Source organism: Myxine glutinosa, chromosome 8 (genome assembly GCF_964187855.1).
Source record: "Myxine glutinosa chromosome 8, kmMyxGlut1.1, whole genome shotgun sequence".
Taxonomy (NCBI): Eukaryota; Metazoa; Chordata; class Myxini; order Myxiniformes; family Myxinidae; genus Myxine; species Myxine glutinosa.
The window spans coordinates 11,142,844-11,154,790 of NC_136268.1; the positions used below are offsets into that span (position 1 = coordinate 11,142,844).

General features: G+C 42.4%; 1 long non-coding RNA gene across 7 annotated transcripts; it reads left to right on the forward strand.

Annotated features, from left to right (window-relative positions):
- The first annotated feature begins 8,467 nt into the window (after positions 1-8,467).
- Positions 8,468-11,737, forward strand: LOC144893217 (uncharacterized). Of its 7 annotated transcripts, none has more exons than XR_013624247.1 (4): positions 8,468-10,098; positions 10,253-10,780; positions 11,044-11,461; positions 11,616-11,721. It is a non-coding gene; the product is annotated as an uncharacterized LOC144893217 (long non-coding RNA). The 7 variants fall into 7 exon arrangements; XR_013624252.1 differs by having other exon boundaries at positions 11,330-11,461; XR_013624248.1 differs by having other exon boundaries at positions 10,253-11,417; positions 11,616-11,737.
- Positions 11,738-11,947: the final 210 nt, after the last annotated feature.

Consider the following 11,947-nt stretch of genomic DNA (forward strand, 5'->3'; position numbering starts at 1 on the left):
AATAAGCTAATTAGAGTACTTGATAAAAGGAAACATAAACAAACAAAGCACCATTTAGATAATGTTCTTAACGGTTATAAAGAAGAAGAGATGAAACATTGTGATCTTTGTGATAAGGATATGAAGAAGACTAGTTATAGATATCACATCCTAACCAAGAATCATATGAATAAGTTGCCCCAAATTTAATTGAGTTTCCTGACTCTTGTTTTCAATTTTTTCATGTTTTATTTTAAGTAAAAGATAACTAGTAAATAGTGAAGTTTTTTACTATATAAATATGACGAATTCTACTTACTGTGAGAGTTGTGAGCAGAACTACAAACATATCAAAAAACATTATAGAACACAAAAACATTTAAAGAGTAAAGATAATAAGTATTGTAAGATTTGTAAGACATGGGTTCTGAGAAATGGGTATGATCAACACTTAGATACTCAAAAACATTTGAAGAATCTCAAACCAAAGGTTCTTCCAAAGGTCTATTGTGAGCGCTGTCAACACTACATCCTCAAGAAGGATTGGAAGCGTCATGAGAAGACAAAGAAACACCAAGTTCCATATTATGAGATTGAAAATTTAGATGGTGCTTTCAAAGGAAATATTAAAATTAGATTGTTCCGTTTCAAAGATCCAGTCCCCTGTTCTCTGGGAGCTGCTGTTGATCTTACAAAGGAAGGAATAGTTGATCAGATTGATAAGACTATATCTGAAATGGGAAGTTGTAAATATTATTTGGGGACTAAATTGGTTCTTCGTAAAAAGGAAGATCCACCATTTAACTTTTACCTACATACAACAACTTACATGGTACTTAATAAAAATGATTATAATAGAAATAAAGAACAGGTCTTTAATGAGCTTAAATATAGTGAATATAATATTGATGATCTTATTGTCGGAAGCGGTCTCACTGTTGAAAAGGTTCTGTTTGTTGATGTTCACATTTTTAAATCTGATCCACTACAAGCAAGATCATATATTCAACTTCCTAAAATCATCAAAGATAAAAATGCTATAGTAAATATTCAGAATACTGATAACAAGTGTTTCTTGTGGTCTGTACTGGCATATCTACATCCAGCAAAAGAACATGCTGAAAGAGTAAGCAATTATATGAAATATGAAAATGAATTGAATATGAAAAATTTGAAATTTCCGATGACTCTTAATAATATTCCAAAGTTTGAAAAGTTAAATAATATTTCTATAAATGTCTATGGGTTGACTGAAAAGAATAAAGTGCAGATTTTACAAATCTCAGATGATGAGAAAGAAAAACATGTTGATCTCTTGTATTTCCGATCTGGTGAAATTGAATATTATGCTTATATCAAGAACTTTTCAAGATTAATTAAATCACAAGTCTATTCTAGAAAATGTAAAGTTTATCCATGTCGTCGGTGTTTGAATACATTTCATTCACAGGAGAGATTGGATACTCATAAACAATATTGTTCAAATGAGAAAGCAACAGTCATTACACTTCCAAAGCCTGGTTCTAAAATTTCATTCAAAGATCAAAATAAAACAATTAAACATCCTTTTGTGATATATGCTGATTTTGAGAGTATCTTGGAAAAAATAGCAACAGCAGCTCCAGATCCAAAAGAATCATACACAAATAAGTATCAAAAACATACTCCTTGCGGATTTTGTTATTATATAAAATCATCCGTTGGTGATGAATATAACAAGGTAGAGGAGTATAGAGGCTCAAATGCCCCAGAGGAGTTTGTGAAACGACTAGAAAAAGACTGTGTTCGATTAACCACGATAATGAGAGAAACCAATAAACCAATGTCCTTAACAAGTAAAGAAAAAAGAGAATTTAGACAGCCAAAGGCTACCTGTCATATTTGTGGGGAGAAAATTGGTGAAAGCCTAAAGGTTAGAGATCATTGTCATCTCACTGGTAAATATAGAGGTCCGGCTCATCAAAGTTGTAATATTAATTATAAACTCCCCTCGTTCATTCCTGTCTTTCTTCATAACAACGCTCATTATGATACACACTTGTTTATTAAAGAGTTGTCAAAGACTCCTGGGAGTATCAGTGCTATTCCAAGTACAGATCAAAAATACATCTCCTTTACAAAAATCATTCCAACAAGACCAACTACAAGAATTCGATTCTTGGATACATATAAATTCATGGCTAGTCCTCTTGCTAACCTAGTTAAAAATTTGAAAAAATTTCCATGTTTGGAGAGTAATTATGAGGATACGGAACTCCTAACACAAAAGGGAATTTACCCGTACGACTATATGGATTCATTTAAAAGATTTGATGAAAAGAAACTTCCTTCAAAAGAAGATTTTTATAATATTCTAAATAATAGCAATGTTTCAGATGATGATTATGTACATGCTCAAAATGTTTGGAAAAAATACAATATCAATAATATGGGTGATTATCATGATCTCTATCTCAAGACTGATGTCCTTCTTCTAGCAGATGTATTCGAAGCATTTAGATCTGTGTGTCTTTCTGGATATGGCTTGGACCCTGCTCATTATTTCACAGCACCGGGTCTTGCTTGGAGTGCTATGTTAAAAATGACTAAACAAGATTTGGATTTGATAACCGATGTTGATATGCTCCTGATGATAGAGAGAGCAAAGAGAGGGGGAATTTCACAAGTCTGCTCATCGAGATATTCAAAAGCAAATAACAAATATCTTCCAGATTATGATCCAAAGAAAGATAGTTCCTATCTCATGTATTATGACGCCAACAACCTCTATGGGTAGGCAATGTCCCAAGCACAACCTTATGGAGGATTGAAATGGGAGAGTGATCATGAGGGTGTTCTAGAAAAGATTTTGAGTTCAACACAAAAAGAGTTGGATGAAAGGAAAGAAGGGTATTTCCTGGAGGTTGATCTAAAGTATCCAAAAGAACTCTTTGAGAAACATAAAGATCTTCCTTTCGGGTGTGAGAAAGAATTAACAAACCCAGAGTGGTTGAGTGAATATCAGAAATCATTTGATAAGGAATCAAGAACAGAAAAACTTTTAACAACATTCTTTGATAAGAAGAACTATGTACTACATCAGAGAAATCTTTTACAATTTGTGAAACATGGCCTAATTGTTGAGAAAGTTCATCGGGTCCTGAAATTCAAACAGAGTTATTGGTTGATTAAATATATTGATTTTAACACTCGAAAGAGAACGCTTGGAAAGACTGACTTTGAGAAAGATTTTTATAAGTTGATGAATAACGCGGTGTTTGGGAAGACTATGGAAAATGTTAGAAAGAGACAAAATATCAAGTTGACAACTTCCTGGGAACAAACTTCCAAACTAATCAACAGACCGAGCTTTGAGCGTGTTGAAATCTTTACAGAAAACTTTTGTGCTGTTCATATGATGAAAGAAGAAATTGAGATGGATAAACCGATTTATATTGGTACTACTGTTCTCGATCTATCAAAACTACTGATGTATGAATATTATTATGAGAATTTGAAAACAAAGTATGATGATAACGTCATGTTGATGTATATGGATACGGACAGCTTCATCCTGAGTATCAAGACAGATGACGTCTATGATGATATGAAAGCTGATTCTGTAATTTATGATACAAGCAACTATGCTCAAAAGAGTGAATTGTTCTCGAATCAAAATAAAAAGGTGATTGGAAAGTTCAAGGATGAGCTTGGTGGAAATATTCTGAGTGAGTTCATAGCATTGAGAGCAAAGGCCTATGCGTATAAATATAGAGTTGGGAATGTGGAGAAGTGTGATCAGAAACTCAAGGGGATTAAGAAAAATGTAATTAAAGAAAGTATAAATTTTGGTCATTATTATCAATGTTTGATGAGTGGGGGGGGGAACAATATCGAAAGGTAAAAGGGATTAGGAGTTATAAGCATGAATTATATTCAGAAGAGATAAATAAACTAGCACTAGGAGCATATGATGATAAACGATATATTTTAGAAAATGGATTTGATAGTCTCCCTTATGGTTATATAAGTATATAAGTGATAAGATATATAAGTGATAAGATATATAAGTGATAAGATATAAGTGATAAGATATATAAGTGATAAGATATATATATATATATATATATATATATATAAGTGATAAGTTAAAAAGGGGGGTTAGGGATTTTAAGGGCTACCGCCGCCTTTTTTATAAATAAATAAATGATAGAACCAAGTATTAACCAGACTAAAGGGTGGAGGTGAAATCAACCTTGGTATATAAATGGAAAACATAATGAGTGTGAGAAATACCAGATCCGAGAGGTTGAGAGGGTCAGAAGGTCCTCAAGACGGATAAACGTATTCATTTGTTAAGTGGGGTAATGGAGGGCGGGAAGAAAAATATATTAGAGTGGAGTGAGAACTTTGATGGTTATCAACCGGATAATAAATATTATAATTTTAAAATGGTATGTGGATCGGGAGGAGGACAGACCAGGTCCCTCCGTGAAACATATCATTTTATAAACGCACAGAGAAAGGTACTTGATGTAAAGTTTATCAATATCCTAGATGGGGATGAGTTCAATAAGAGAATGGCGTTGTTTAAAAAATTAGAAAATGAGCAAATATTCATAGGATCAATGAGGAATTTTGAATGTCGCGTGGTCCTTGGAGGGTAAGTAAGGACTCCCCCATTCACTTACATGTAAAAGGAGAAGGGGGTGTCGCGGTAATCGGGGGAAAAATGGGCAGTTTGGGGAAAAGTCCCATCTAAATACATGGGTGTCCTGGAAGCCCCATTATCTCCCTACTGGGGTGGTAGCGTTGTTGAGGTGGCGGTAGTCGCCACACGGGCGCCATCCGCCCCCCGGCTTTGGCACGATGTGCAGTGGTGAGGCCCACGCGCTATTGGAGCGCCGCACGATGCCGAGGTGCTCCAACGCGTCGAACTCGGCCTTTGCCACGGCGAGCTTGGCCGGGTCGAGGCAGCGGGCCCTGGCGTAGACCGGCGGGCCCGTAGTGGGTATGTGGTGCTCGATCCCATGCCGCACTGCGACGGCCGAAAACGTCGGCCGCATGAGGGCCGGGAATTCCGCGAGCAGGCGAGCGAACTCGTTCGCCGTCGGGAGGGCGCACGCCAGTTCGGTCGGCGTGGAGCTGCTCATCGTGCACGCCAGGGAGCTGAAGGTCTCGGCGTGGACAAGGTGACGTCGTTTGACGTCGACCAGCAGCCCGTGCGCACAGAGGAAGTCGGCGCCCAGCAAAGCCATGGGGACGCAGGCGGTCACAAAGGTCCACTGAAAGCGCTGGCTGCCGAAGCAGAGGGTGACGTCGCGCGGGCCGAAAGTGTGTATGGCCGAGCCATTAGCAGCGACCAAAGAGGGGCCGCAAACGGCGTCCCGCCTGTCCTGCTCGGAGGCGGGTATGACGCTCAGTTGGGCGCCGGTGTCACAAAGGAAACGCCGCCCGGACGCTTTGTCCCGAATAAAAAGCAAGTTGCCCGAGTGGCCAGCGCTCGTGGCTGGGAATGAACGCCGGCCCAGCCATTTCCCGACTTGCCGAAAGTGCACGGGGGTCGGCACGTCCGAGCCTTGTGTCCGAACCTGGCGTGGTAATAACACCACGCCTGGTCAGGTGGAGGCCCCGGCCGTCGTGTCGGAAGCGGTCGGCGCGGCGTGGCGGCCGCCAGTTGCACCGGCAGTTCGGCCTCCAACCGCGCAAGGCACTCGGGCATCGGGGGCGTCGCCTCGGACGGTGGCAGGCTCCAGGTAGCCGCGCCGATGTGTTGGCCCGCCGAGGAGATCTTATCGGCTTCCCTGGCGAGGGCGCGGGGATCGGTGATCGACGTGCCAGCCAGGGCGAGGCGTACCGGGTGAGGCAGCTGGCGAAGGAACAGCTCGCGGAACAGAAAATCCGGAGAATGCTCACCGAGCAACGAGAGCATATAGTCCATGCGCTCGGACGGGCGTGTGTCGCCGAGCTCGGGCAGGTCGAGCAGGCGCCGTGTGCGTGCCGCCGGTGAGAGGGCGAAAGCGTCGAGGAGGAGCATCTTCAGCGCGTCATACTTGTCAGCAGCCGGCGGGTGCTCGAGGAGGCTCAGGGCGCGGGCCGCGGTGGCGGAACCGAGCGCTGCCACGACGTGGTGGAAGCGGGTGTCGTCCGCGGTGGTGCCTCGCAGGGCGAACTGGGAGTCCGCCTGGGCGAACCAAACAGCCGCGTGAGCCTCCCAGAAGGTAGGCAGTTTAAGAGTCACTGCCGTGTCCATGTCGGTAGGTCACCAGTGAAGGAGCAGAGCACCAACGCGAGTCGAAAGAATTGACGCGACCAAAGACGGAATTCGTCCGAGTTGCTTTAATGAAACAAAACAGCTCAGGTATTCTGACAAGCCCGTTTATCGGGCAGCAATATATATACACATTTATGCCGGGGCATTTGCCCGGGAAAACCGAGACCGGGCATGCCTGGGTGTCAAGGGCGAGTCCTGGAAGGCGAGTCTGGACATGCCCGGGCGTCCTGAACGTGGCCTGGCAAGTCGAGGCTGGGCGTGCCCGAGCGCTCTGGGCGAGCCCTGGAAAGGCGAGAGCGGGCATGCCCGGACGCCCTGGGCGAGCCCTGGAAAGGCGAGTCTGGACATGCCCGGGCGTCCTGGATGCGGCCTGGCAAGTCGAGGCTGGGCGTGCCCGGGCGCTCTGGGCGAGCCCTGGAAAGGCGAGAGCGGGCATGCCCGGGAAAGACGACACCGGGCGTGCCCGGGAGGTTCGGGCGTGCCCGGGAACAGCGAGTCCGGGCATGCCCAGGAGAGGCGCGTCTGGGCCCGTCCGGACGAGCCCGGCATGGTGATTGTGCCCTGGCCGCGTCCTGGCATGTGCAAGGCGATTGTGTACATTCAGCGGGAACCGCTACAGTACTCAATTTTCGGACCTCGGAAGGATGACAGGCTGAGTCAACCCCCCCTGGCATTAATTCAGCGATCGACCGGGATTTGAACCCAGGATCCTAGGAACCCAAGCTGGCACCCTAACCGCTAAGCCAACACCAGGCTTTGAAATAATCCACATAGAAGGACATTTCAAAATGTTAGTGAATGAACGAACGCACGCACGCACGCACGCACGCACGCACACACACACACACACACACACACACACACACACACACACACACACACACACACACACACACACACACACACACACACACACACACACACACACACACACACACACACACACACTTTTATGGAGAGGGACTTTGTGGCCACTCTGTATGTATATATATACATTGTTGCGGTAACAAGTAACAAACAAACAATTAACAAACGGACCCAAATGCAATACCCTCTCCTCTGGCGTGGGTAATGAAAGAGATGAACGGACAAAATAGTGAAATACAAGAATTGTTTAAACATCATCAGGGAATCTTTCATGTTATGAGAGCACAGAACACTGTCTTGAGGAACTCCAGCCTTGACAGGAAGGGGAGATGAGAGAAATCCATTCAGGGCCACAAGTCCAGGGCCTCTTCCCCCCCCCCTTTCCCCCTCTTCCTCCCCTCCTCCTCCGCCTCCTCTCTCCCTCCCCTCTCCTCCTACTCCTCCTCTTCCTCCTCTCTCTCTGTCTCCCCCCTCCTCCTCCTCCTCTTTTGCTCTCTTCCTCTCTCTTCGCCCCTCCTCCTTTCTCCCTCACCCTCCTCCTCTCTGCCCTCATCATCCTCTCTCCCCCCCTCCTCCTCTCTCCCTCCGCCCTCATCATCCTCTCTCTTTCTCCCCCACCTCCTCTCTCCCTCATCCTCTTCCTCTGTCTCGCCGCCCTCATCATCCTCTCTCCCCCCGCATAAACCTCTCTCCCACCCTCATCATCCTCTCTCGCACCCTCCTCCTACCGCCTCCCTCACACCCTCCTCCTACCTCCTCTCTCCTCCTCCTACCCTCTCCTCTTCCTCCCCCTGCTCTCTCTCCTCCTCCTCCTCCTCTCTCCCTCCACCCTCATCATCCTCTCTCCCCCCCCCCCCCTCATCATCCTCTCCCCCTCCTCATCATCCTCTCTCGCACCCTCCTCCTACCTCCTCTCTCTCCTCCTCCTACCCCCTCCCTCTACTCTTCCTCCCCCTCCTCTCTTTCCCCCTCCTCCTCTCTCCCTCTGCCCTCATTAGCCTCTCTTTCCTCCCCTCCCCCTCCTCCTCCTCCTCTCTTCCCCTCTATCTCTCCTTCTCCTCTCTCCCTCCTCTCTTCCCACCCTCCTCTCTCTCCCCCCTCCTCCTCCTCCTCTCTTCCCATCTATCTCTTCTCCTCCACTCTCTCTTCCCCTCCACCTCTCTCTCTCCCTCTCCCCCTCTCTCTCTCCCCTCCTCCACTCTCTCTCCCCCTCTCTCCTCTGTTAATATTCCCGTCAGTGAAGCGACTCTATCAAGGCAACCCCGGGTACCTTTGCTAGTACACAATCCAGGGGCCTAATGTGATGATCACGGCCCGGCCAAGCAGTTTATCACGTGACGAGAAACACCTCAAAATCACAGGTGATGGAATGAATGTAGAATTTTATTTCAATCATTTGACTTTCTCAGCACCGTTTCTCTGGCAGATTATGCATCTTTATATCGAGTTTGCTCTGTGATATTGATTATCCAGATGTCATTTCAACAATTACTCCACTTCCCAAACTCCAACATTCACTTGTCCTCAACAGTAGTTTAATAAGGTATACCTCGTCTACTTTCCAATCTTCCTTCAAATTCAGTTTATTCTTCTCGACAAATTAAAGAAAACAAAAAGCCTCTCTTGGTTTCCTTTATATTCATGGAATTCTGAAGTTCTCTTACCTGCAACATTCATTCTGAATTATGTTTCAAAGTGATGAAAAAAAAAAGTATTAAATATCAAGAAAAACAAAACCCAAAAACAATTTTGACAACTGTAATGTAAGGACGTCAGGTTTCCCCATTAACAATAAAAAGGTGATCGAGAGAATGAGTAAGCATTGTTATTAAATAGAAATGATATTTCGATCAAATCCCATTCGAGTCTGTAAATCAAGTTTGATCCCATAAATGTTCAGGTTTGATCCCATAAATGTTCAGGTTTGATCCCATAAATGTTCAGGTTTGATCCCATAAATGTTCAAGTTTGATCCCATAAATGTTCAGGTTTGATCCCATAAATGTTCAGGTTTGATCCCATAAATGTTCAGGTTTGATCCCATAAATGTTCAGGTTTGATCCCATAAATGTTCAGGTTTGATCCCATAAATGTTCAGGTTTGATCCCATAAATGTTCAGGTTTGATCCCATAAATGTTCAGGTTTGATCCCATAAATGTTCAGGTTTGATCCCATAAATGTTCAGGTTTGATCCCATAAATGTTCAGGTTTGATCCCATAAATGTTCAGGTTTGATCCCATAAATGTTCAGGTTTGATCCCATAACTGTTCAGGTTTGATCCCATAAATGTTCAGGTTTGATCCCGTAAATGTTCAGGTTTGATCCCATAAATGTTCAGGTTTGATCCCATAAATGTTCAGGCTTGATCCCATAATGTTCAGCTTTGATCCCATAAATGTTCAGGTTTGATCCCATAAATGTTCAGGTTTGATCCCATAAATGTTCAAGTTTGATGCCATAAATGTTCAGGTTTGATCCCATAAATGTTCAAGTTTGATGCCATAAATGTTCAAGTTTGATCCCATAAATGTTCAAGTTTGATCCCATAAATGTTCAAGTTTGATCCCATAAATGTTCAGGTTTGATCCCATAAATGTTCAAGTTTGATCCCATAAATGTTCAGGTTTGATCCCATAAATGTTCAGGTTTGATCCCATAAATGTTCAAGTTTGATCCCATAAATGTTCAGGTTTGATCCCATAAATGTTCAGGTTTGATCCCATAAATGTTCAGGTTTGATCCCATAAATGTTCAGGTTTGATCCCATAAATGTTCAGGTTTGATCCCATAAATGTTCAAGTTTGATGCCATAAATGTTCAGGTTTGATCCCATAAATGTTCAGGCTTGATCCCATAAATGTTCAGGTTTGATCCCATAAATGTTCAAGTTTGATGCCATAAATGTTCAAGTTTGATGCCATAAATGTTCAAGTTTGATGCCATAAATGTTCAGGTTTGATCCCATAAATGTTCAAGTTTGATGCCATAAATGTTCAAGTTTGATGCCATAAATGTTCAAGTTTGATCCCATAAATGTTCAGGCTTGATCCCATAAATGTTCAGGTTTGATCCCATAAATGTTCAAGTTTAATGCCATAAATGTTCAAGTTTGATGCCATAAATGTTCACGTTTGATGACATAAATGTTCAGGTTTGATCCCATAAATGTTCAGGCTTGATCCCATAAATGTTCAGGTTTCATCCCATAAATGTTCAAATTTAATCCCATAAATGTTCAGGTTTGATCCCATAAATGTTCAGGTTTGATCCCATAAATGTTCAAATTTAATCCCATAAATGTTCAGGTTTGATCCCATAAATGTTCAGGTTTGATCCCATAAATGTTCAAATTTAATCCCATAAATGTTCAGGTTTGATCCCATAAATGTTCAGGTTTGATCCCATAAATGTTCAGGTTTGATCCCATAAATGTTCAGGTTTGATCCCATAAATGTTCAGGTTTGATCCCATAAATGTTCAGGTTTGATCCCATAAATGTTCAAGTTTAATGCCATAAATGTTCAAGTTTGATGCCATAAATGTTCACGTTTGATGCCATAAATGTTCAGGTTTGATCCCATAAATGTTCAGGCTTGATCCCATAAATGTTCAGGTTTCATCCCATAAATGTTCAAATTTAATCCCATAAATGTTCAGGTTTGATCCCATAAATGTTCAGGTTTGATCCCATAAATGTTCAGGTTTGATCCCATAAATGTTCAGGCTTGATCCCATAATGTTCAGCTTTGATCCCATAAATGTTCAGGTTTGATCCCATAAATGTTCAGGTTTGATCCCATAAATGTTCAAGTTTGATGCCATAAATGTTCAGGTTTGATCCCATAAATGTTCAAGTTTGATGCCATAAATGTTCAAGTTTGATCCCATAAATGTTCAAGTTTGATCCCATAAATGTTCAAGTTTGATCCCATAAATGTTCAGGTTTGATCCCATAAATGTTCAAGTTTGATCCCATAAATGTTCAGGTTTGATCCCATAAATGTTCAGGTTTGATCCCATAAATGTTCAAGTTTGATCCCATAAATGTTCAGGTTTGATCCCATAAATGTTCAGGTTTGATCCCATAAATGTTCAGGTTTGATCCCATAAATGTTCAGGTTTGATCCCATAAATGTTCAGGTTTGATCCCATAAATGTTCAAGTTTGATGCCATAAATGTTCAGGTTTGATCCCATAAATGTTCAGGCTTGATCCCATAAATGTTCAGGTTTGATCCCATAAATGTTCAAGTTTGATGCCATAAATGTTCAAGTTTGATGCCATAAATGTTCAAGTTTGATGCCATAAATGTTCAGGTTTGATCCCATAAATGTTCAAGTTTGATGCCATAAATGTTCAAGTTTGATGCCATAAATGTTCAAGTTTGATCCCATAAATGTTCAGGCTTGATCCCATAAATGTTCAGGTTTGATCCCATAAATGTTCAAGTTTAATGCCATAAATGTTCAAGTTTGATGCCATAAATGTTCACGTTTGATGACATAAATGTTCAGGTTTGATCCCATAAATGTTCAGGCTTGATCCCATAAATGTTCAGGTTTCATCCCATAAATGTTCAAATTTAATCCCATAAATGTTCAGGTTTGATCCCATAAATGTTCAGGTTTGATCCCATAAATGTTCAAATTTAATCCCATAAATGTTCAGGTTTGATCCCATAAATGTTCAGGTTTGATCCCATAAATGTTCAAATTTAATCCCATAAATGTTCAGGTTTGATCCCATAAATGTTCAGGTTTGATCCCATAAATGTTCAGGTTTGATCCCATAAATGTTCAGGTTTGATCCCATAAATGTTCAGGTTTGATCCCATAAATGTTCAGGT